This window comes from Trachemys scripta, chromosome 11 (genome assembly GCF_013100865.1).
Source record: "Trachemys scripta elegans isolate TJP31775 chromosome 11, CAS_Tse_1.0, whole genome shotgun sequence".
Classification (NCBI taxonomy): domain Eukaryota; kingdom Metazoa; phylum Chordata; order Testudines; family Emydidae; genus Trachemys; species Trachemys scripta.
The window spans coordinates 9,079,474-9,104,071 of NC_048308.1; the positions used below are offsets into that span (position 1 = coordinate 9,079,474).

Here is a 24,598-nt window from a genome sequence, read left to right on the forward strand (position 1 = left end):
CCCCCCCCCCCCCCGCGTCCCGATATTTGTCTTTGGTGATCTGGTCACCCTACACGGTGAAGTCCTTGGTGCGTTCCCTGTAAAGTCCAGCCTCTTATCCACTGAACACTCTACAGAGTTACCAGGACTGCTGTTCCCAAAGGAACAGTACACACTGTCTTGTAAGATTCAACTCAGGAATAGCGTTTTGCTCACCACCCCAGCACTTAGATATATCTACCATGAAAACCAGTGATACGGAGTCACAATACTGGAAACAAATGATTACATTTAAAACAAAATCATAACTTCCTTTCTAGACACTAAACTTAGCGTAGAACAGTGGTGCCCAAACTTTTCCAGTCACGCCCCCCCACCCAGCAGTAATGGAGTCTATCCACGCCCCCGCCCTCCATTACTGCACAGCCAAGGCTTCCTCGGTAGTGGAGTTTGGGCTGAAGGCGGAGCTGGGGGCAGAAGCTGGGGCTAGAGGCTGACTTGGTCTGGGGGTGGAGAGGGAATGAAGGCAGAGCTGGGCTGAGGGCAGAGTGGGGCTGGGGGCAGATCTGGCCTGGAGGCGGAGCTGGACTGGGGGCTGAACAGGATTGGGGGTGGAGCTGGTCTGGGGGGTGGAGCTCCCTCCCCACTCCCCAGGGGGGCTGGCCCAGGCCAGGAGTAAGAGCAGGACTGGGGACTGAATGAAGTTGAGGGAGGAGCTGGTCTGGGGGCGGAATGGTGCTGAAAGCATGATGCTCCCTCCCTGGCCTCCGTGGGGACTTACCCAGGCCCCACTGCATGCCCCCCCAAATGTTCCTCCTCACCCCCCTAGGGGACCACTGGCTTGGAAGTTATCCACTAGTCTAAAGAAGCTTATCTCACCCAACATTCTCTCCAGCGTTTTCAACCAAGCCCGACTGAGATCCCACTTTCATGAAGAAAGCCTGCTGTCTGTATACTTCCTAGGTAAAGATGACAGGGTGTCATCTTTGTCCCCCAAATATACTACAGCAAACCTTTAATGTGCACCTCGAGATAGGATTCTCCTCTCCCTCATCACTGTATACTTCTTCCTGTTACTTTTCTCTCTTTGAAGTTCTTACAATCGTTCATTAGCATTCGGTTCAGACTGGTGAGAGGAGACCCATTGTGAAACAGACCATACTTAATTTACATGTAAATAGCTAGTTAGATAAGCATTTCTTCTCTGACAGAAAACCTGTTTTCCACCTTTGCTGGGGACCAGTCCTGAGACACGGACTTTAAGGACACAGTTTTCAGTGTATAGACATAACTCCTTACTCAACATCCGGTACACAATCATACTGATGACCAGTCTGACACTGGCTTTTATTTGAGACCTCACATGACACTCTTAGGTAAACAAGAATGTACATGCCCGACCTAAGAGTAAACCCTCTGCATTGCCTCTGCGCCTCTTGCCAGTTGGCACTCAGAAGTTCCTGGGTGGCATATATTAACACCATATACAGCAATAATAAATATGAACATATGGGCAGACTGGCTGAGTAACGATCAGTGTGGGAGCCAGCACTTTGAAGCTCATAATTTTTGTGGATTTAAAAACTGAATCACAATGTTGCAGTAACACTGGGTGTGACGCTTTCTTGGGGCGTCTAGAACTGTACGTCACCTTGTTACCCATCTTCTCTCTGAGAAGAGATTTGTTGGTGCTATGCTGTGTGACAGCACCCTGCCACCCCAGTTTGTTAGCCTGCAAACAAACTCCACAGGACTCTGCCAGTGCAAACTTTGCCTTGCAGGTTGATCCTTGACGTACTTCAGCTCCCAAATCCCTTGAAAAAGCGTTCTTCTGCAGCATCCAGCCCCCGAAGTCGGGATGCCAACAGAAACATCAAGTCCCCTGTCTCCAAAGAGACAGAATACACACTAGCCTCTTGGCTCAACTGAGGGTGCACACCTCACTTGAGTATAAACAGCACAGAGATGAATTTATAATAAAACTCGAACATGTTTATTAATAAAGACCAGAACGTTAAGTGATACTAGGCAGAGATAACAGAAGTAGAAAAGCGTTACAAATCAAACAAAAGATTCCACATGTAACCTTAGCAGGCCCCAAGCTTTGTCTAAAGCAGTTTTCTCACCTATAATTACTTTTCGGCATCACCAACCCACATAGGTAGGGCCCACCATTCATAGATGAAAACAACGCTGGCCTCTCTGTTCCCTCCATGATGGGAAACAAAGGGCCTCGCTCCCCTTATTCTCATAGTCCAGTGAACCTTTGAAATGTATTCCTGTGAAGTGCATCTTCAGATGAGGTTCTTCTCCCCTTCTGTTTGTGTTCCTGTGAGCTGACACCATGCTTTTTTCTCATCCTCCTCAGATGATATTTACCTCAGATACAAACAAACCGCCCACTGTCTTTGGCATGACCCTGCTCAATTTACTTTGGCAAAACAGTGAACAGGCAAGCAACGTTTCTTTGTCTAGGAAAAATTTCTCTCAAGTCTGCCCCCAAAACATATTTTAGGAATATATTTCCAGCACACATACATAACTTTTTACCCCCCGTCCGTACATACATCATGCAATGATATTAGTGACTGGTGTCTCCACAGCTTTCCTTGGATACTACACACAATATTCTACAGAGATATATACTATGATGGCAAGTGTTAAGGTGTAGTGAGTGTGTCAGACCTGATGGGAGTTTACAGAACAGTGGGCCATTTGCCACTGAGGGGCTCTTAGCGTTACACGGGGGATTATGGTTGGTGGTTGGATTTAAAGGATAACATTTTATATTTTCTCCACAATGAGAAAACTCAGCAATAGTTGAATGGATTCACATCAAAATAATCAAAAAGAAAATTCTCTTCTGCCATAAGAGAAATGTCATCCAAAATGGTAGTTTTTATAGAAGAATCTGAAGGTGCAGGTCTGGAATGAAAGTCCCATTTCAGCCTTAATCAAAGATTCACCCTGAAACAGTAGTGGAGTACATATAAGATTAAAAAAAGCAGGGATATTAACATATGAGCCCCATTAATTACTGTTGATCGGGAAAATTAGCCCGTATATTATTGAAATAGTCTGATTTGGGGGATGATTCAGGTGATTGGTAGTGGACTCTTCTAAGTCAGACATTCAATCTCATCAACAAAAGTCACGGCCATCCAATGGATGTTCAACAGCAATACTTCCCTAAGATAACTAAAATGAGATATGCAGTTAGTTAGTTACGCTGTTAGCGGCATTCAAAGGATTCCCAATATAAGCATAGGGAAGAAGAAGGGAACCTGCAGCTATTGAAGTAGCTGAAGAGTTAGATCTAAAGTGCATTATTTTTCCCCTGTCCCCCCTGCAAGGAAATTTATCCTACATAATAACTGGCAGAGTAACTGCCTTACCACGTCTCAGCTTTCAATCAGAAAGATGGCAGGGCAATTGCTACTGCCACCAGGTCCTCTCCTTCAGAGACTTCGTTCTCTGATACCTGTGACATTGCACTGTCCCAGCAGTGCCCTTGTTGTGAGCAGCATGATAACGAAGTACAGATAATGACTCCAATTAAGAGGTGTGAATGTCATTCCACTCCCCCAGCTTTCTTCCAGGTCAGGAAGAATGCAGCTGAAAACGACTGGTGCAGCAAGTTAACGATAATTTAAATTTAATTTGCTCCCTGTCATCTCTGTTTTTTCTAGAGGCTTTAACAGTTTAATTTAACAGTCGTAAGCGCTGTCTATATTACCAAGACATAATGTATTTCAGGTCTGGGCGGCTGCTTGGCACAAAACAACAACATCTCACATTTATATGGTGCCTTTCATCCTGAAGGCACTCAAAAGTGCCTTAACAACCATATCCCTACAGGAATCACTTCAGCCACTCCTGAAGGGCATCCACCTCATACGTGATCAAGGATTCAGTTTCATGTCTACTCAAAAGACAGAACCTGTGGGGGCACAGTTCCCACAAACACCATGGCCATCTGCTGTGCCTAAGATTTTCCTCAGCTGTCTCCCATCCAATTACTGACCAGGCGACAGTGCCACTGCTTAGCTTAATAATCTGGTGATAGCCTGAAGTGGTGTAGGCCCCAAAGAGAAAAAAAGATGCAGTGAAATAACTGGTTAGGTTTCTCACTTCATAAATGCTCCTGCTGAATATATGCACAAGATCCTTAATACAGAGTAGGGTCCTGATCCAAGACTGAAAGTTGATGGAAAGACACCCACTGACTTGGGATCAGGCCCTAACGGAACAAATCTTGATGTGCCTGTATAAGTGTTACCAGGTGCCAGTTTTCCAACTAAAAGACTTTTGATCAGCCCCACAACTGTGGGGTGAGAGTAACCATTAATGTTTGGACAAGCATCCTGCTTTAACTCTGAGTGAGTGGTACACCAATCACAAGAGCAATTCCTAACATACACATTTAAGACATATTACGATAGGGGTTGGTTTTGGAAACTGAATTGGATCTGTTTATATTACCAGATATTTCTGCTTTGTTAAGGTGGAGTTCACTGTATAAGAGCTTCTGTCAGATCTTCCCTATCCTTAAGGCCCTGGCAGCAATCAAACTTGCTGCATTCTTGTGGGTTTCCCAGATAAATCGTCATTGCAAGGGCATATTTTTGTGATAGTGATCCAAAGACCAAAAGAAATAGCAGAAAGTGGGTGGGTGGAGAATGAATGTGTTAAATTTAATAAAGATTCTCTCTATTTTCTATCTAGCACATTATCACATCTATGTTCATCATTTATTAAAAGCCTTTCATTTATTAAAAGTCTTTAAAGCCTAGTTTAATAACCTGTAATCATTATTTGAATCACAAATTCTGGTGTGTGTGAGAGAAGCACTGTCGGGCTCAGTTTAAATTAAAGATATGCTCAAATGCTCCTCGGGTTCCTCCAGCAGGCCTGCTCAGCCCACACCCTAGAACCTCTTTCACTTGAGAGGCTTCCTATTCCCTTATATCCCGATGATATAAAAAGGGGTGATTTCATTATTAATCCTCTCTCTTCCTGAGGGTTTTGTGGGTATTTTTAAATTAAGAGTTTAAACCCTAAGATTTCCAAGGTGGAATTTGTGTATGTGACAGGTAAGGATATAACAACTTTGATGGAATTATCTGGCTTATGGGAGATTGTATGGTAGCAAATCAGAAATCCCACACACAGTTGGGAGAGAAGTCTAGAACCCTACCCAGTCAGCTCCAAAGACACAGACCTCTACCACTGAAGCTAAATGAAAATTCCTATAAGGATTAATAGCAGTAGGTCTCATATCCCCACTGAGGCCAACCACTAAGAGGGCATCGTCACTCATACACACAAGAGGAAGGACATTACAAAACCTAGATCCAAACCAGAACAAAAAATAAAACAAGAGCTAAATTAAAATTGGAAATGGGTCCCAGTTGCAAACCAGAGATCTGAATCTAAAGTTTGAAGCTATTCAAATCGGGGTTTTTGTTCTGGCTCATCTGTAATTAAAAAGATGTACAATCTTCCTGAGACAGTCAACAATCTCCACTGATTTCGAGATCTGGCTTTCATTAATTTCATTAACATCTTAAATGCATTCTTGTTGCTTGTTCTCATGCTAAAGAGCAAGCAAAATAACAACACCCCATGAACTAATTTATCTTTGTCTTCATGAGGAAGCAGATACAGTATCAGACTCATGGGCATACAGGCCTTTTGTATGGAAGAGGCTAGGAAAGGGAGTTGTACTCGTGTGAAAATCTCATCTTGAAAAAAAAGATTGAAACTCACAATTTGAGTGCTTTTTGGGAGCTGCATAAAATTCTTAGTATTAATGAGCACAAGAATTTATTATTATTTGCAGCCCTTGGCTCAGGAAAATCCCGAACAAACAGGATCCTTATCTGATCTTTCCAGCAATCTGTATTCTCAAAAACTCAACTGGAAATCTTGTAAGAAGTAGCCTAGTTCTCATGAGATTTCCAGCACTTCTTGCTACTGGTCAAGGAAGAAATATTGAGAGCCAAATTCACTACTGGCATTAAGTGGATGTATTATGTGGTATTTGTGTATCCTGTTGTGTTTTGCATTTAAAGCCATAGCTCCAATTTGAAAAGGCAGCAGCAGAGTGAAAATGAAACACAGTTTGGAAGTCACCCAATTTTTTTCAACCTAACTAGCATCTCAGGGTACTGAAATTTGGAGCAAACTTTTAATAAAACTTCTTATTGTATCTACACTCTTTTGCCCAGCCAGAGCCGTTGACCAGTACTAGGGTAAGACAAATTACCCATGGAGTTAGCTAGATGGCACTAAAGCATACTTATGCTTGGAATGTGACTGTCTGGAGTACAATACTTGTTGCTGGTTAGAAGTTCCTGGAATAAGTTAACTATTCAGCTTTGTGATGTTGTTGATTTTTTCCCCAAATTGGAGCAAATGGTATTGCCTCCACTTAAAGATTTTTAGTGGCAAGAGGAGAGGGTGCTTTTTAAGTGCTGTCATCTTACTTTAAATCTACTTTGAGGTTTAAAAGTAAAAGAAGAGTGGAGAAAAAAGTTGGGCTTAGAAAGATAAACCCTCTCTTCTCACATGAGAATTAGTTTTAATTAAACCACCACACACAAATTATAATCTGCACATAAAACAATATCACCTAAAATTATCAAAAAACGCAAATTTTCTCCAGTGATTTATTTATGCAATTGTAGGGAGAAAGCACACAAAGCTTTTAAAGTTGAAGATCGAGGTAAATTGTGTGTCAGACTATGCAAAATGAGGGAAGGGGGAAGAGGAAGGAACAAACATTCCCTGGCTGGGAAATTATTGAATGCTCAGAGCCAAAGAGGATCTAGCAGCTTGGAGAGGAAATTCCTACAAATAACCCCCTGATTCAACCCCATTTCCACTTCAAATGTCTCTTCCACTTAGCTAACAGATGAAAAAGTTTCAGGGGTAGATGGAGGATTAGATTGGTGGTTTAAAAGGTCATTGCAGAAAATCAGCTCTAAGGTAAGCGAAGTTTTGCAATTGGTTAGATCCTGTGTGTTTCACACTTGTGCAGAGCACTGGGAATGAGGTAATCGCTTAGGAATGTGTGTGGTTGGATGGCCCTGAAAAGAGAGCCACTCAGTTACCAAAGCTCTGTGCTGAATATTCACGCCACACACACAATCATTTTTCTTGTTAAGTGCCTAGAAGAATGGGAACATTACAAATGCAGTATCTTTTTTGGCTACAAGTTTAGCTACTATAAAAAGATATTAAAAGACACTCCCCTCCCCCGCCAAAGAAGATCTGGATATACAGGATTTGAGAAGGAACTAACAGAAGAAAAAAGAAAATATATGTCAAATCTAAAAGAGGATTTGCCAAACAATAAGAGGTTTAGAAAATGACGATGTAACAAAACCATAACAAGTATTTTAAGATTTGGCTATATGAAAACAGATCAGCTCTCCCCCCGTATTGGGTCATATCTGCTGACCTTATATTAACCGAAACAAGCATTTACTTCTGTTAAGACTGCAGTCAGTACAGCCATGGGAAAGCAAACTAAGTTCTAATATCAACAGAACTGTCAAGTCAATTTCTGGTTGTGGAATCTTTCCTACTGGCAACACAGTTAAGATAGGCAAAAAGAACACAGCTTAATTTTCCAATGCCGGGTAGTGTTTGTGGTGCTGGCAGTTAGAAGGGTAATTTTTTGCCTAAGATACTCAGCAAATTTGTTATGAAAAAGGCATTCCAGGCCTGATCCAAAACTCAATGAAGTCAATGGAAAGACCCCAATTCACTTCAATGAACTTTGGATTAAGCTCTAAGAGAGCAACACGCTGAAGCCACAATATAATTAAACTAGTTTTTCTGACTATTAGTTGCCCTTTAGCAACAAGATTAGATAGATAATCTTCTCTTTGGGCTAGATCCAACTCCTGCTGAAATCAATGAGAATTTTTCCATTTACTTCAATGAGTATTGGAAAGAGGCCACTTGTTTAGCGCTGTAGGTTCAGTTTTATGCAATTCTCCCCAATGGTAGAAAGAAGATGACTCTGCATAAGAATTTCTAAATCGCTGATATCTATGAAAGAAAAAAAAATCACTCAATTGTATGTCTCCTTTTAAAACCTTAACTCCACACATTTAAACTCACAAGACTATGCAAGATTCTAGAGCCAGAGGATTTCTGGATGATTAATCAGTAAGATATGTTTAAATACCAACCCATGTTCTCTTAAGGGAAACAACCAGTCCAACATGTATCTCTTGGCCTGCTTTAGTTCCTCTATAATATACTGTTTAATAAAAGGTGGGAGGAGAGCCCATCATCTTAAAATCCTTCATTACAGCTCTGAAGACTTAGACTCCAAAGAAGCATTTGTGTGTATGTGCTCAGAGATGAAAAATCATTAAGCACATGAACTTTCTACAGCTCAGCAAAGTGTGTTCCAAGAAAGCCACCTGTTTCATGCCAAATGGCCAAGATGCTAATTTGTTATCTTCAATTTCCAAGGACACATTTAGAAATTTCCTGGATATCTGACTAACATTACAGAACTGGTATCATTTTCCGTGACACAGGAGTATGTGAATGATCCTCCCTGTCCCCCACACATGCCAATGAGTTATTCCTATAACCACAGACAACCTGCAAGGCAAATGATGAGTTTCAGATGCAGACACCATACTTGTAAGAGGAATACTATTTCAGTAATACGGACACGGCACCCGAATCCTTACATGATAAAGAGGCATTAGCAACTTCTTACATTTAATGACCAAGTCACCTTTTTCACCTGAAAGTTGCATTTTCTTCCGGCACCATTCTTCACAAAGCCCCAACTGCTTCACACCGAGGAGAGGGAAACATGACATAGAACTGAAAACACACACATTGGGCCAAATGATTCTCAGTTGCAGCGATGTCAATTGACAGTAGTTGAGAATCTGGCCCTTAGCACTTCTGTTTGTGCCTCCCTCAGAGGGTACTGAAACACTTCAAATGTAAATTGATGAAGCCTCAGAACATTAAGTAACCCCCCCTCCATTTCACCTGGGAGGGGGGAAAAAAAGAGTGAAGTTAAATTACTTGCTCAAGGTCACACAGTGAGTCAGCTCACCTATAGGTTAGAACCCCTCTTCAGCTCTTTGTTCTGGGTTCTAACCTCAGCCCACATTCAAAATGTCCTTGTCTCTGATGACTATCTCCAAGCACTTAGAAACAAGGCATGAAACTTTGACCAAGAGGAACTGCTTTTACCTTACACCAGTTAAGTTCATTACCTTATTTTAACGAGAGGCACTGCCTTGAATACCACCCCACCCCACCCAGCTACACCTGAGTTTGAGCACACCTAGAATCACTACATCCAATAGAATGAATGCCCTCAATGGAGCATAATGGAGCTCATCTCCAATGTAAGGCAACTAAAGGATTAAAAACTTCCAAGTGAAATGACATTTATAGCTTCAAATTTGTTCCAATTACACACACTTGAAAGGAGACAATTAGGGACTACACATAACAATTATACTAAAAAGTCATTTTCTTTTCAAATGTCTCATCAAGTTTGTTAATATCCTCTGATGTTGGTGAAATGATCCCTTGTTAACATTTCCATTTATTATTGCTGTTCCATTAATGAGACCACACAAAAAACCCCACCTATAGTGGAGGCCCATAAATATGCTAAGAGTTAAACTCAGGTAGCCTAATATTGTGTGCATTTTATGAGCACTGCCATGTTACAGCTAGCATTCAAAAAGCGCTGAGGGATGGCTTTGCAGCATAAGTACCAGGTTTGAAATACCCACATTCAAATCCCAGCAGGGTCAACTCTGCTATATGTCATGCCATAGTAGATGGATGAGTTGAGTTCCATTTAGTTCATTGTGCAAGTGTCTTTAGGGTGAAACCTTCAAATTAGAGGTTGCATGTGGCCATTTAACATCCCAGGGCACTTTCTGCAAGAGTAGGGATTTGACTCAGTGTCACTGACTGAAATTTCCCTCCCCACGCAATTACAGAGAATTGCTGCTGTCACCCCTGAGTGGTGGAGAAAGCAATTTTTATCTGTCAGTTGTTTGGAAGGTATTTTCGGATCGTCCTGAGAATCAAAGTAAAATCCTTTTTGTTACTAAGCATCCTTTTAATTTAGATCAGCTCATTGTGGCTCCTCCACTGAGCTTCCACAAGTACCGGTGAACATGCTCCTCAGGTCAAGCAAGACTTCTCCTAAGGCAAATGCCATTGCTGTACTTGGATGTTCAATTCTTAATGTTTCACTTCTCGTCTTCCAAACTTTTTCAAAAGAGGAAAGCAGCAGCTTCTCTCTCCCTGTGAGCAAATAGCAAATCACATCACAATATGTTGCTTCCCTGATTCATGAAAGGAAAGGTCCATTCATCACGGGGATGTCTTATCACACAAACAACATTTTTGTCTTCTAATATTTTTCTCTCTAGTGACTAGTTACAATAAATCCTACCTAGTTTTCTGTGCAGGGCTGAAGGCATCAGGCGGATGCTAAGGGACAGATCTGTGGCCACACATCCACTACAGGTATCGTCTTGCAAGGAGAAAACTTGTTTTAAGATGATTTGCAATTTATTTCCTAGGAAAGCCCAAGCTTAGAAGCAGTATTTGGTTTGCACTGAGGTCTTGCTCCATTGGTGATGAGAGAACTGTATGCTTCATGCTCCTTTTATGTGTTAACAGAAGAAATAATCTAAATTAGCCATTTTTCTGGTGCATTACAAGTGGGTTTTACAAACTGGATACCTTCAGGAAGATAAAATAAAATGAAACATAAAAAGAAGCCTATTTAATGACAGCAGAGACTATTCTAATAAACCTATTTCTTTGATAAGCAGACTCCAACTGTCAGCCTTTTATCATCTGCAAAAATGCATAATGGATCTTCTCTGTTTGCTTACAGTTCCAAACCTTCCTCCCTTCGATCAACTAGCATTTTTGCTCCAGTGCCTACAACAACAATAATTTCTAGCAACAAACTCAGATTCCCCCTCAAGCAGTGCCAATCCAGCCATGGGCTCACTGGTTATCTACAAATGCTGCACACGCAGACTGGTGAAAGGTTGTGCAATGCTTTTCTTGTCCCGAGTTTTCCTCCCTTTCAGGCAAACTGTCCCCACGGAGGTGGCACACATGCTGCTGAAGCAAACACTATATGTTTAATCGTAGCCACTGTGAAAGGGCAATAGAGTCTAGTCTGTGCATTCTGCATTGCCATCCCCTACTGCAGCTGCTCAAGTGAGGCAACTTTGGAGGGTTATTAATTCCCATATTAATGGCTGGCCTTTTCCTCGTTAATGAATCATGGGATCCTGAGTGTTTCACTCCTGCTTTCCCACATCTCTTTCAATTCCTCTATTGTAAGGAGATAAAGTCATTATTCGGCGGAAAAGGGCCCCCATACAACACATACTTGCAGCACTTTATCTAGCTTCATGATTCAATTGCTCATTTTTTTTCTGCTGCGTAAACAAATCTTGTTCCAAAAAAACCAAAAATGTACAGCAAGTTCCAGGAAAACTGCTGAACTGGCTACTGCCTGTGTGCACTGTTTGCTCTAAACCAGTTAGCCTGCCACATGAAGGAATGATTCAACTGCGATTTTAAACTAGGTTAGTAAAAGTATCTCAGTCCCGATCCTAGCTGATTTGAGATGATTATTTCTCAGCTATGGATTTGAGAAAGCAACGCTGCCAGACATCATTAACGTAGAGGCACTTTATGCAAAATGCAGAGTACCATACCAAGCCATGTGAACCTGAAACACCACCAGCTTTCCAGTTTTGAATCTTTCAGGCACTTTGCTGAAGTTCCCATTTTATTTCTTGGATATTAGTGGGACAAATTCTCAATTGATGCTTATCAGCATAGTATCACTGAGTTCTGATTCCACTTGCATTAGTGCAAATCAATAGCAACCCCACAGAAGTCAATTGGCCAGATCCTCAAAAAAGAAGTCTTTGGCGTTATCCTAGTCTACACCAGCTGGGTATCTACTATCTTCAGACTGAAAGATGCTCAAAAGCTTGCTATTTTTATTTGCATTAACAAACTTAAAACAAAATTAAAAATTTAATCTGTGATAAAATCATCTGGCAGCCATTATAAGACATGCTGACCCAGATTATCATCACCTGTTGTTTGTCCACTAGAGTAAATCCATTGACTTCAGCAGAGATCCTTTATCCTCTCATCCACACATTCATGAGATCTACTCCAAAGTAATACTTTACATGGACTGAATGGTGGTGAAAGGCACTGGACTGATAACCCTAGATTCCTCAATTAACTCATAGAAAAGGTACAGCAAAGGCATCAGGGACCAAATTCACTCCAGTGAAGGCCTTTGATTTCAGTGGGGTTGCATTAGGAATGAATTTGGTCCCAAGGATGTCTGCTTTCCCCAGCACTGCCGCTCACTCTAGCCCAGGAGGGTTCACCTCTAGGACTGAGTGAGGGGCCTGTTTGTTTTGAATACTGCACTGGGAACATTCTTATCGTTACCAGCAGGTATGTGCCTGTACAACTAAATCATTGAGTATGTGCCGCCGCCACCACCATAAAGAGTTACAAAGGGCCGGGTTCAGTGCAGAATCCGTGCTGGCGTCTCACAGTGCAGACCCTGCTAGAGGCCCCCCAAACAGTGGGGAACAAGCCAAAGAAGAGAGCGAGGCCTACCTCAGCCTATAGACTCCCCTCCCCATCTTACACCATATACAATTCCAATATTCAGTAACCATCACCTACCCACACATACACACCCCCACCGCCCCACCCAGGACCAATCCCAGACCATCCTCCAGTTCACACTCTCATTACTAGAAAGAGACACCACGCTCTTGTTATCCTCTAGGTGTGCTCAAAGGGCCACTGTCCAAAAGGCAGAAGACACTGGCTGCTTGGAGATACACTGATTCAATGCATCCCACGAGCAGTCTCCTATGGATCTTGCCCCATCCATAAACTCTAAGTTGTTCCCACCCACAAACCCTACCAGAAAACCCTGAGGCGGAAAGTAGCAGTAACATCACCTACCATCCCTCAGGGCAGATTCCCCTTTGGAAGGGGCAAAGCCCGGGCTGGCACAGGGAGGTATCGTTTACACTTCACTGAACCGTCTTTGATGGATCTTGCTGAAGGTTTTGAGAGTTCATAAACGAACGGTTTCTCTTTCCAGCACCAGCAGTGTCAGGATGTAACACCGAGGTGTTTGGAGGCAGTATCTGATCTAAAGCTAAAACAAAAGAGCTTATTTCCCCTTATCTGAGGGAGAATCCAGTCAGCCTCTTGGGCACATATTTGAAACTACAGTAAGGCAATCAAAGTCCTGGCTGAAATCCCAAGATCCAGAAGAAAGCAAGCCTGTAAGATAGGCCGTCTGGAAAAGAGCTGCAATGAAAGGCGAGGTCTGGTGTAGGTCCACAGCAAACGTGGGAGAGCTCACCCACATGGGAAGCAGCATGGCATAATGCAGAGAGCACTGGACTGCAAGTCAGCAGACCAGGCTTCTTATTCCGGGCTCTGCTAGGACCTGTTGAGTCCCCTTGGGCACCTCTCTGTGATCTCATCCGTAAAATGGGGACACAGATAGGAGCTAAGTATTGTTATTAATAGCCCATGGCATGCCAGCTCCTACATGTAATTATCCAGGCAACAACCCCACTGAAATCAGCACTAGATTTGCCTGCCCTAAGTAAGTGTAATGGGACAATATAAGAACAAAAGATGAAACTGGGGGCCTTTCTGAGGCTCTCTAGACTGCTGCCAAATGGAGTCCCCATGTCCGCAGTCGCAAAGCAAAGCTCAGGCCTGTTGCTCTTTCACAGATGCAAATATTGCTCCATCACGGGGCCCTAGGACTTGCTTTGGCTTCTTCCCTCCCTTCCTCCTCTCCCTGCCCCCGCATAACCAAAAACCTCCCCATTCAGGATTTCAGAGGGTGCTGATTGATGTGGGGGGGGGGAGGGAGGAATGGGCACCATTTCTACTGCAGCTATAGTTTGGCTCCAACCTGGAAAGCCTCTCTGCTTCTCCCCCACACTCCCACCTGGGGAATTCAGCTGCTTGCAGAGACACTTGAAAAGCTAAAAAGGAATAATAATAAAATAAAAAAAATAAAAAAAGTTGGCTGGCGCAGCCCAGAAATCAGAATTAAAGGCAAGCTGCACACCTCACCCCAGTGGCTGCAGGATTTGGAGCCAACTCAGGGCTGTGGAAACAGAACGTTGCTCTTTGTTAACAAAAATAAATAACTCCTCACTTTCCCCTTCGGGGCATGTTTCTATGGAGGAATAAACCTCCACGGGGAGTTTATTATGTGTATATGAGAAGTGTGCCTCCTACTGAAAAACAGTAGGGGTGGTTTTCCCCCTGCGAGTCTCACTCGCGCCCTTCCACCACCTCTTTATTTATCCCCCAGGTTCTCCCCACCGCCCCCATTTCTGTAATAAGTGAAGCAACACAAAGGGACATTCAGGTAATTTCGATCTTAGCTGCACAAAATGACACGGCATTCCCCCTTCCTATATAAACGATCAGTGTGTGGCCCGGGTTTCATTTGCAACTGTAAATGAAACAGGCCTACAACTGTGTTTATAATCCTCCTTAATTGAATTTCTGTGACAAAACCCAGACAAAATTATTACCCTCAAGTTAGCAGCTTGCTCGAAGTAGCCAAGGGTTCCTGGAAAGCTTTTAGAAACACATGGCAGATTCTGATGCCATGCAGCAGTACTTTGGTGTCGCTAATTTTTTTAATCTATTTATTTATTCATTGGGTCGAGGGTGGGGAGATACAGAGGTAAAGATGAGGGGAGCAGGGCTGCTTCACTATCAGGGCCAGCCTTAGGGTCCGACAGACCCCAAGCAAGAAAGAATGGAGGTACCTGGGGGGGAAGCACCTACGGCGGAATCCAACCTTAGGCAGTGATTTTGTGCTATGTTCAAGGCATTCGCACAGAGGCGTTAGACAAAAACATAAAACACTCTTGCTGGAAGGTTGCAATCCTACCCTATTTCTTAGGATTCAGAATGATAACACACAAGAACCCAAGCACAGAGAGACCATGCGGGCTGCTCCCTAATACAGAGAGGCACATCGGCTCTAGGCTGGCTCTCTGCAGATGCTCCACAGGACTCTTTGTTGCTTTTTACAGATCCAGACTAAAACTGCTACCCCTCCGATACGCTCTGCAGATGGACTCCAATTGCACACTTTCCTACTGAGCACTGTAGCCTACAAGTAGGACCAGGAAACCTCTTAGAAATGTCACAGATTCCAAGTTCAGAAGGGACCACTGTGATCATCAACCCTTCCCTCTTGTAGAACACAAGTGTAACAGGGTGTTCTGGCCTTTTAAACTAAGCAGGGAAGGGAGGGGGGAGAAACCCCATCTCAGGGATGTTGGTGTCCTCGGGAACCAAAAAATCTTACCGCGTTATAGGTGAAACCGCGTTATATCGAACTTGCTTTGATCTGCCGGAGCGTGCAGCCCCGCCCCCCCGGAGTGCTGCTTTACCGCGTTATATCCGAATTCGTGTTATATCGGGTTGCGTTATATCAGGATAGAGGTGTACCTCTTCCATACCCAGAACAAGGTGCACCCCAAGAGAGGAAGGAAGGCAGAGCCAGAGAGCCATGCTTTTGCTGGGCAGAATAAAGGCTCCACAGATGACAGGAGCATTGGAGATGGGTATGAACTATGGGATTGCTAGGATGGACGTTATGTTTGGGACACTGAGTCCTATTTTGAATTACTTTGGGCTACTGACCCAGTTTCAGGGGAAACTAGATGAACTGTACCAGGGGTAGGCAACCTATGGCACGTGTGCCGAGGCAGCACGCAAGCGGATTTTCAGTGGCACTCACACTTCCTGGGCCCTGGCCACCGGTCTGGGGGGCTCTGCATTTTAATTTAATTTTAAATGAAGCTTCTTAAATATTTTAAAAACCTTATTTACTTTACATACAACAATAGTTTAGTTATATATTCTAGATTTATAGAAAGAGACCTTCTAAAAACGTTAAAATGTATGACTGGCACACGAAACCTTAAATCAGAGTGAATAAATGAAGACTTGGCACAGCACTTCTGAAAGGTTGCCGACCCCTGGACTATACTGTACTCCGTAAGGGGCCCCAAAGAGAGGGGACAGACGGAGGGAGCTGCAGAAATACCTCTGGCCACAAGAGGGAGTCCCTGCTACAACAGGCAATAACAGTTCCCCAAAATAATTCCTAGAGCAGATTTTTTAGAAAAACATCCAATTTTGATTTAACAATTGTCAGCGATGGAGAATCTATCACAACTCCGGATGAATTGTTCTAATGGTTAATTACTCTAATCATTAAAAATGTAAACCTTATTTCCTGTCTGAATTTGTCTAGCTGCAACTTTTAGCCACTGATTCTGTGATAGCTTACAATTTTAACACAATTTTCCAAAACAATACTTTTGCCTCTCCTGCTCCAGCTACTGGAAAAGGATAAGGCACTGTCCTGTTTTTTGGAAGAGGAGTACTATTTGCAAGTTGCTGTGGTTAGAGAGGGAGACTCAGAGGCAGAGGAGACCCTCAAAGAGGGGTTTGTATTGTTTATTCCTAAATCCAGAGCTAGCCAAAATTTAGGGGTTTCTCCTTCAAAACAACTCCCCTGGTAAAAAGCTTATTCATTTCCTTAAAATAAAAAATTGACTTATGTAGTAAACATCATTCTTAGAAAGAAACAGAGCATTAACAATAATATTGTGCCACTGCTAAAATATCCTGGGCTTATACCATGAGAGCTCTTCTTATTGGAAATACTGTTTCAATAAAGGCCCTGTTGTTTTGAATTACATCTGGAATAGGAACATTAAATAAAGCCCCTAATATTACTGAAAATTCATGCAAACTCTTCCTCCAGGTGATTACGGTGTTTTTTTGGAGGCTGCTTCAAAACTTCTTTGGACACAGGTTCATGTTTGCACCAACTTCTTGTGTCACATGCACTGATTTGGGCACTGACACACGTGCCACATTTAGCAATCGTTAGAACACCTCTGCAGCTCTCTGTGCCGGCTGGTAAACTGCAGCAAACTAGTGAAGTCATCTATTATGTCTCAAAGCCCACCATTAATATTTTACTTAGCATTCCCATTGACCTCAGTAGGAATTCTGCCTGTGGACTGATAGCAAACAGAGCCCTTGATGAAAAGAACAGGAGTTCTTGTGGCACCTTAGAGACTAACAAATTTATTTGAGCATAAGCTTTTGTGGGCTACAGCCCACTTCATCGGATGCATGTAGTGGAGTTTGACAGAGAGGAGATGGAAACAAGTCAGCCCAAGTCAATGCAGTTTCCTAGGTTGCCCCCAAGTCATCATGGTGATAGTTGTTCTTTTGAACTTAAGCTGGAGGAGAGACAAAGAACGGGTGGAACTGGGTCAAGAGAAACGGAAAGGGAAGAGCAATGGCTTCAGAATATCCCCCACTGTAGGCCACAGCAGCTCCTTCACAGACAGCTGAGGTTCATGGGTATGTGGAGGAGTTGGGGGTGGGAGATTACACAGACAGTCTGTGTGGGAATCAAATCCCTCTCTATTAAATTAATTCTATCCTCCTCAGTGGTGGGGTAAGACTCAGGCACAGGTGGTGGAGAAGACTAAAAAGCAACATAGCTCATGGAGGAGAGGGGAAGACCAGGCAGCAATGTTCAGCAGACAGGTCCACAGAACTTGGCGACACCACCTGACTGTCGCCAGACCAGTCCTCCTCCCCACCTACTTTAGCGCTAAGAGTTTCTAGGAGACATTTCCCCTCCCGTGGAAGCAGCAGGAGGTGACAATCAGGTCCTATCGTCTCTCCTCAACATCTTCTCTGCTCAGAATTTGCCATTGCTTGCACTAACACCTGTTTTTGAGAGAGCTGATTAGCCCTAGGGTCTTCTCTTGTAAATTTCACCAACAAGCCACTCATGGCTCTCTAGGTAACCTTTTAAGAAGCATCTTTTTATAGGGTATAGTCCCTGTTTTTCCCCAGGCCATGAGCAAGCTGCACTGAACACCTGGAGCAAAGTGAGACAGAAAGGCAATATATTTATATATATAAAAAAAATCAGGGCAGGAGATCAATGCCCTCAGGAGCAGGTGTAAGGGACAGATCTGGGGATAAATCCATGACTGTGCTGTACCACTGCTGCAACACAGGGAAAAAAAGGAAAAAAATTTAAAGGGTGATTAAATGCTTTGAGAAAAAGCAATATATTTTTATGTACTTGTAAAATCCATTGGCAGTGAATTTTCTGGTTAATTGGTTTCATCTTATTAAACTAAAAACGTATTTGTAAAAGCCAGGCCTTTTTGAGCACAAGTTGGATTCCTGCACCAAAAGCCAATACAGCATTTTGCAGACAGAAAGCTAAGCACTGCAAGCCAGGTTCCATTAGTCTGAAAGCACAGCATTTGCCACACAGAAGAGAAATGGAATGGAAAGGAAAGCTTGAATTTTGTAAAAAACACACCGTGAAAATAAGCTTGTTAATCCATTTCCCCCAAAATTGCAGGCCCTTCTCTCAAGCAAACTCTGCTCAGAAAACTTGATAAACATTTCAGTGCAATAATTTGATGATTTATAGATCAATCTTTTGGTATCTTTCCCTGCACATGTCACGTTCAATTTCTTCCCCTCATTAGGCTACTCTCTCTTTCATTAAATAGTTCCTCTGTCTAACTTGCCAAGGAACTGCCAATGGGCCCCTCATCTTACAGAAGAATAGGCCCAGTTTTACCAATGGGAAAGGGCCTCTAATGTACCATGGACAGAGTACAATGAAGCATGGAAATTTGCCTGTGTTAATGATGCTATTCCACATTGATCGGTGAAAACAAAATCTTTAATAGCTAAATGACATCCAGTGTTTCTATAGCCTGTTGAATCTGAAAACAGGGGAAGCAAAAATCGGTGTCCCTTGAGAGGTGGAATCAAAGAAGCTGCAATGTCCATTTTTTCCAGGTCTGGCTGGAAACACTGGCAAAAAAAAGAGAAAACTCACACTTTAAGCATGTTAGCAGTTTAAAATCAATGGACATTAAGGTTTTGGATTAATAAACAGATGAGTGTGTCGTCACAGTTCAGGGCAACGGCACCTGAATTTCCCCTCTGTGGTCCACCAAGGTCACCCACTCGCAGACTTCCAGCTTCCCAATTGTTGCCTCTCTTGGATGGAGACCACATCTCACTCCCTTCTGACGAGAATATGGCCAGGCTGCACAGCTCCCCGATTGCACTGTGTATTTCCCAACAACGGCAGTCGGCCTAAACAGACCTGCTTGCTTTCTCTTTAGAGACTGACAGAGTGATTGCCACAGATATAAAAGTTACCACACAGTTCTAAGCAAGCCCACTTTATTCTTAAGGTAAAAAGCGTTACAGAGAAAACAATAAAAGAACCTACATGCATCCTAATAAGCTTGTCAGAGTTCACCCTATCATGGATTCTGGCAGGCCCAGTCCTTCCAAGCCTATCCTAAGGATTACTTGTGGCACCTTAGAGACTAACAAATTTATTTGAGCATAAGCTTCCGTGGGCTAAAACCCACTTCATCAGATACATGCAGTGGAAAATACCAATGAAGTGGGTTTTAGCCCACGAAAGCTTATGCTCAAATAAATTTGTTAGTCTCTAAGATGCCACAAGTACTCCTCGTTCTTTTTGCTGACACAAACTAACATGGCTACCACTTTGAAACCTATTCTAAGGATTGGGGCCCTCTGCAGACCGGGGTCCTGTCCGTGTGCTGGATCAGGAAGAAGGCCCTGAGTCCACCAAATCCAGGTTATTTATCCAAAAGTCTTTTCTTTGCCTCTTGTTCTCTGGAGAATTCAGTTCAAACAGCTATGTGCATTTGTCCCCAGGGGGGATGGCTACAATGGCTGATAACCAGGAAGTTCATTACCTTCTCTAGTAGGGTGGGGGAATATGCTATATACAATGCCAGCACACACACAACTGCATTTTTCATACAATGTACCCCAAAAGATATTAACCCTAATTCAGAAAATTTATCTTAATTCAATAAAGTGTATCTTCATTCCATAAGGTTTCTTCAGGATACTGTCAGTTTGTCACATATGTACTTACGTTTGCATATGCTATACACATATACACACGCGATTCATTACACGGCACAGCCGAAAGCATTAGTGCAAAATATCTTTCACCGGTAGAAATAAAATCTGTGATGCTTATTTTTAAGGAGAATGGAGCAAATCTTTGAATGAAATTAATGGAGAATTGTAGTCAATGGGCCAAATTCAGCTCTCAGGTGTGCCTGGGTAAATCTGGTATAACACCACTGACTTTGATGGAGTTAATCTGGTGTAAAGGTGAAGAAGCTATGAGCAGAAGTGGATGCAATATGTTTGGGACTACTTAGGACAATCACTGAAGATGGGAGGTCACAAATGAAGTTTCTTCTACAGGTTTCACAATTTAGGAAGACTGAGAGCTATGGTTTACACCAGGGGTAATCAATTCTTTTTTGTCCAGGTCCAAATTTTTTGGTCAAGGTATAGTCAAGGTCCAGACTCCAGAGAAAATAATACAAACATAATAATAATAATGATGATGATAATAAGTAAATAAAAAGATTTTGTAGTCCATTGAAAAACGCCGGGTGGTCTCGATTTGGCCAGCGGCTTGCCTCTTGACTACCCCTGGTTTACACTGTAGTTTATGCTAGGTATTTGATTGGTATTTCTGTTATAGAAACCCTTATTTTCAGGATATTACAATTTGTCAAAAATTCATTGGATTGTTTAAGACTTCATAGCAGTCCAGATTTTCATAATACAATAGGCTTATCTAAACTACTGCTAAAGTCGATGTAACTTAGCCTGTGTGAAAAAACCACCTCCCCGCCCGCCAGACGTAAGTTACTTTGACTTAAAGCCATGTCTACACTGCACTATGTCAGCAGGAGACACTCTCCTGGTGCCATGGCTTCTGCCTCTTGTTGAGGTGGAGTAATTATGTTGACGGGAGAGCGCTCTCCCATCTACATAGCGCTTCTTCACCAGCTGCGCTACATCGCTGCAGCGGTGCCAATGTAGCCACGGTAGTGAAGACAAGCCCAACAATAAAGGGTCATCAAAGGAGGTCAATAATAAGCATTTTAGGACTCTTTAAATACTAGTTTACTCAATAAACCAGACTAGCACTAAGGGGAAGTGTTAGAGTCCAGGAAACGAATACCTCACACAGCATGTTAATAATTCCCTAATATGTTGTATTCTTAGCCTTTCTTTGCCGATCTGAAATATCTGACTCAATATAAAAAGCTCCTTAAATATGTGTTTACATAGTTGGCTCAGTAATCTACTTGTAGAAAGTGGGCTTTTGTGGGGGACAGACATTTTGGTTTTCTTTGAACACTGCTTGAGTTACACTAAATAAATGCAACGAGGAGTCTGGTGGCTCATTGTTTTTGTGGATACAGACTAACACAGCTACCCGTCTGATACTAAATACATTAATCCTTAAATTTCTTGGATAAATTTTGTTTTTGTCCTCCTCATTTTGGGTCCCACATATGGCCTGTGGCAATTTAAGAGTATAATTGTCACGAGGAATATCTCTGTAAGTAACCAAATAACTATGGACAACTCTGCAACAGGTCCCATACTTCACTACTCATTCAAGCAAACTCTGATTGCAGTCAAATACCGAAAGCAAGGACTACAGGATCTGATCAAATAGTTATTAGTCCATTCCAAATCTGGGCTCCAATCTTTCTCCTAATGAAAGCAGTTGAGGATCTATGCAAGGAAAGGCTAAAGGATTTGGCCTGTAATTTTGCAAAATCCATGATCTACTTTTTGCTGTAAGTGGCTAATCAGATTTTCATTGTGACCACTAGAGAGTGGGTGACAGCATGCATAACACAGAGGAACCTATAAAGTTAATCACACCTATGCAACATCATTTTTCACATAGTATTCTCTTATTGTCTTTCCTCAAGCTCTTTCATATTTGATCTCCTTGAGAAAAACAGCCTTGCTTACTGATATTAAAAAAAAAAAATCACAATTTTCAATGCCAGGGATTGAGTTATCCGATAAGACCTGCCCAAAGCCATCAACAATGACTGAAATAATGACTGGAAATGGTCTTGTCTTCATTATAAGTGGTTTGGGTGCTGAGTTTTCCACTGAATTAAATGGAAATTGAATAGACCAGCAAATGAGCTGAGTGGAAGGCGTAACATAACGCTTAGGAAAGATCTACTGAAATTCACAGTTAACTATTTAATTCAACCATAAAAATTAGAAATGGGACCAACCAATAAATAACAGCACGATATTTCCTTTTTTAAACTCTCTCCAGCCCAGGGCTAATAAATCTAACCAGGTTTATGCCACAAACAGTTTTGCTGACATACAAGAGGAAGAAAGTTTGTGGAAGGAGAAGGCAACTTCCCATTATGGAAGCTATTTTTGGATGTAATGAAAATTTTAGGCTAAATGCCAGAAACTTTATTCCCCAAAGTATAAATGGTGAAAGGCTGAAAATATTTTATTTTTAGGTGCGAAAAGCCTTTACGGGGCTCCGATTCTGACACAAAGTGACAAAAGGCCGACAAAACACAGTCAGGGCTGGAATGAATTCGAAGTCAAATTCATTCCTAGTGTAGCATCACTTAAAGTAGGTATCCTCAACATGTCACTCTAGGGTTTAGAGACAATATGGTCTCCTTGGTTCAAAGTGGAATTCCTAGTGATATCGATGGGACCTCCACAAACAGGCAGAAGGCAGCCAACACCCTTTGCTTGTTCTGTGCCTGGGTATTGCATGCCAAATTTTGGTAATGTATCACTGCCTTTTATTTGCTGCTCATAGATATTAGTGCTGTTTTTATTTTTATGGTTCTGTGCCCTTTCCTGCAATAATGATGGGTTCACTTGGCATTCCACACCCAAGCTAAACAAGCCCTTTTGGGAATTCTTAAACAAGAGAACAATAAGCTATGAAAGCAAAATGTCTCAACTTGCACCTTCCATTTTGGAACTATATGATCTTACAGTCATTTCCTTCCAAGCTTTCTGTAGAAAGGAATTCAGAAACAGAAGGCAGGTTCTAGCAAAGAATAGGGGAGGAAGTTACCATGGCTGTAAATAGAGTCTTAAATACTTACTGCCTCTGCATCACTGGTGTGTCACATTCAAAGTCACACTCAGGGAAATATCCTGTAATAACCTGAGGAAACACCAAAGAAAATGGTAAGTGGGGAGAGGACACACAGGACCAGGTCTCAGCAGAATACAGCAGAGACTTTAAAAAAAAAAAAAAAAAGCATTACTATTATTTAAAAATAATTATTTTTAAATCACCCTGATATTTTGAATTAAGAGTTAAATACAGAATAGGGCAAAGACTACAAAAACGTTTCGGTCAATGTTCATTTCAATGTGGCTTCGGAATTTGCTTTGCTTGTGCACACTCCAGTTTTGTATTTGCTTTCTGTATTTATCCTAACCGCAGTTTTAGAAATTTTGCAGAAACAACAACATAGCATTTGTTTGAAAATTGGATATGTGTATGGCCCCCATTACTGGAGTATCTGTGCACCTCCCAATCTTTAATGCACTCATTCTCCCAGACTCCCTATGAGGAACGGCAGGGTTATTATCACCATTTTACAGATGGGGAACAGAGACACAGAGAGGCTAAGTGACTTCCCCATGGTCACAAGGGAGGTCCATGGTTGAATCCAGGTCTGTGAGGTCACTAACCACTGGACCATCCTCTCTCTTGTTGTGAGAAGCAAAATTTGTAAACAAGTACATTTGCTCCAGACATCTAATTCTTGAGAATTATCTTCACCCATTCAAGAAGCAGAAACATACGACATGTCCAATCCAAACTAACCTACCCGGCTCGCATTTAGAATTCCATGAAAATCTCACAATGGGTTTGCAGAACTGGAGAAACTCTTTAGCTGCTTGCAGTGAAGAGGCAAGAGTAAGCTATTAATAGTATGAAACTGGATTCCGGTAGTGTCAGATAACTTCAACCCATTTGGACCCCCTTGTGTGAGGTGCTATACAAACATAATAAATGACAGTCTCAGCCCCGAAGAGCTTACAGTCTAAATGACAGGCTTGGAGGTTGGAGACTTAAGTAAGTAGACAGGCAGGACCACTACAATAAGGAAAAGTATAAGTTCTTTTACCAAGACTGGTTGTGAGTGCAATTTTTAGCCAATCAGTTACTCACTTTGGGACAGATTCTGATATCCTTACCCACATCGAATAGCGTCTTACTCCATGAGAAGTCTCACTTAAGTCAATGGGAGCACCCATCTCTCTCTAGATATCTACCTGCCCGCCCCCTATCGCTGTACTATCTAAGTACCTCACAATCTTTAATGTATTTATCCTCACAGCACCCTGTTTGGTAGGAACACCTATTATGCCCATTTTACAGATGGGGAACTGAGGCCCTGAGAGGCTAAGTGACTTGCCCAAGGTCACATAGGAAGCTGTGCCCTAAGCACTGGGCTGTGGACCTCCCAAAGAGAATGTGTCACTTGTCATGAGCAAAGGGTATCAGAACCTGGCCCTCTGA

The 24,598-nt window shown here is 42.3% G+C and overlaps 1 protein-coding gene across 2 annotated transcripts in view; it reads right to left on the reverse strand.

Moving 5' to 3' along the window:
• Positions 1–24,598, reverse strand: part of SEMA5B (semaphorin 5B) — a 349,785-nt gene that overhangs the window by 210,427 nt on the left and 114,760 nt on the right. For both annotated transcript variants that reach the window (XM_034785184.1, XM_034785185.1), the window contains exon 2: positions 23,166–23,227. The gene's annotated coding sequence lies outside the window, so the exon portion shown is untranslated. The remainder of the gene's footprint in view (positions 1–23,165; positions 23,228–24,598) is intronic.